The sequence below is a fragment of the Octopus bimaculoides genome, chromosome 5, assembly GCF_046866305.1.
Source record: "Octopus bimaculoides isolate indiv1 chromosome 5, ASM4686630v1, whole genome shotgun sequence".
Classification (NCBI taxonomy): domain Eukaryota; kingdom Metazoa; phylum Mollusca; class Cephalopoda; order Octopoda; family Octopodidae; genus Octopus; species Octopus bimaculoides.
Genome location: NC_142932.1, coordinates 20574545 through 20575193, shown reverse-complemented (window position 1 = coordinate 20575193; position 649 = coordinate 20574545). Strand labels below are relative to the sequence as shown.

The following is a 649-nucleotide window of genomic DNA, read 5'->3' as shown; positions in this document are numbered from 1 at the left end:
ATTGCAAAACAGCTAGGAGTTAGTACAAGAACATGCGTTACATATCTGCATAAACTTGGGTATTATGGACGAGCAGCTAGAAGAAAACTTCTCCTTCAACCAATTAATATCATGAAAAGAAAGAAATGGGCTAAGGAAATGTCAGAAAAATCCAGTTCATTTTGGGATTGAGTGATTTTCTCAGATGCATCCAGATTTGCCTTATTTTCAGACAGTGGACGTGTTTAGGTCTGGAGGCTTCCCAATCAAGAATTTGATTTGAAACGACTCCAACCAATTGTGAAACATGGTATCTCTGTAATGGTATGGGGAGCTGTCACCAGTAATGGTCGTTGTGAGCTGATCGAATATGTTGGAACCATAAACTCTGAAAAATACATAAAAATACTTAAGCAAGAACTACTTCCGATATATTCACACGATAACATAACGAGAAATGAGTTTTTATTCATAAAATATGGGGCTCCATGACACATAGCGAAAAAGAATCAACAATGGCTGACTGAAAATGGGATCAAAAAGTTTCCTTGACCGAGCCAATCTCCTGACTAGAACCGAATTGAAAATCTTTGGGGCATACTAGATAGAGCTATACGAAAAACTCAACAGAAACCTAAATCTAAAGATGAATTGTTTTGATTGTTGCGTG

At 37.1% G+C, this 649-nt stretch overlaps 1 protein-coding gene across 1 annotated transcript in view; it reads left to right on the top strand.

Moving 5' to 3' along the window:
• The window catches only part of LOC149135440 (uncharacterized), a 20778-nt gene extending 20630 nt beyond the window's left edge, over positions 1 to 148 (top strand). Inside the window, exon 2 of the mRNA XM_089352051.1 lies at positions 1 to 148. This exon is cut by the window's left edge and continues 284 nt beyond it. The gene's annotated coding sequence lies outside the window, so the exon portion shown is untranslated.
• The last annotated feature ends 501 nt before the right edge of the window (positions 149 to 649 follow it).